This window comes from Chionomys nivalis, chromosome 7 (genome assembly GCF_950005125.1).
Source record: "Chionomys nivalis chromosome 7, mChiNiv1.1, whole genome shotgun sequence".
NCBI lineage: Eukaryota > Metazoa > Chordata > Mammalia > Rodentia > Cricetidae > Chionomys > Chionomys nivalis.
Genome location: NC_080092.1, coordinates 34,146,714 through 34,148,220, shown reverse-complemented (window position 1 = coordinate 34,148,220; position 1,507 = coordinate 34,146,714).

Sequence of the window (1,507 nt, the reverse complement as noted above, 5' to 3'; positions counted from 1 at the left end):
ACTCAGTGATTCACCTGTCTCTGCCTTCCAATTGCTGATATTATGTGTACCACGCCAGGCCGAGTCAAGGTTCTTAACCCTAGACATACTTATGCCCAAGTTCTCCTCCAAATAATTTAAAATCTCCATGAACATCAAGATTGAAATCCATAGAAATAACTATTGTTTCCAATGAAGCCAGGTCATTCTGAAAAAGAGCACAATAGACATTATGCTCCCATTCAAAGCACATCGACTACAACAACAAATATTTACTATGTAGCCGAGGGGATGAAAACATTGCTCAGAGGCTAAGAGCACTTGCTGCTGCTCCAGAGGTCAAATTTGGTTTTCGGCACCCACACAGACAGCTCAACTCTGAAGCCCTAGGGGATCTGGTGCCATCTTCTGGTGTCTGCGGGCATCACACTGATAAATGGAAACAAATGTCAGCCAAGAAAAGGAAAGCCTTTTGCACGCGTAAGAAGAAAGGTAAAACGTCTCCCAATGGCTACCAATGGTGAAATGGTATCAAGAGGCTCTGATGACCTACTACATAGGGTGACAACCACACCATTATCCACTCTACAATGCATTATAACAGCTAGGATCAAAATGAAAAAATGCTTGAGGCATACTTAACCTGGTGCCCTTTTAATAGGACATTGTTTTTATGTTTTAAAATAAAAATATGCATATTTCTTAAAATATTCAAACCCAACAATGAGATTTCAATCTCAAACTTTTTCATTAAAAAATGCATTTACCGCCGGGTGGTGGTGGCGCACGCCTTTAATCCCAGCACTCGGGAGGCAGAGGCAGGCGGATCTCTGGGAGTTCGAGACCAGCCTAGTCTACAAGAGCTAGTTCCAGGACAGGCTCCAAAGCCACAGAGAAACCCTGTCTCGAAAAACCAAAAAAAAAAAAAAAAAAAAAAAAAAAAAAGCATTTACCTTAAAAATTATGTGTGTGTGTGTATGTATGTATGTGCATATGAATGCTGATGTCCACAGTGGTCAGAGGCACTGGATCCCCTAGAGCTGGAGTTAGGGTCAACCATGAAGCTTCAGATGTGGGTATGGGTCCTCTTTAAGAACAGCACCGGCTAGCTCTTAACCATGGATCCGTCTCTCTAGCACCCAATCTTTTTTTAAACATCTGTGTATGTGGGTATACACATCACTGCTTTTTGTGTACAGACATCAGAGGACAACTTGCAGGAGTAGGTTCTTTCCTTCCACCATGTGGGTGCCACAGAGTGGAGTTTCAGCCTTCAGGTTTGGTGTTAAGTGCGTGCCTTTACTGTCTCACCAGCACTGAGGTAAACAAACTTCTGTCCGGAGTACTCAGATTCTTAAGTAGAGATCCATCATCTGCCTCCAAAAGGCTGGGGTCAGATGTGTGCCATCATACATGACATTTGGAGCTGGAACCCAGGACACAGTACATGCTAGGTAACTGCTCTCTCTACCAACACACTATAGCTGTAGCCATAATTAATACTTCTTTAAAAAAAACTTATTTTATG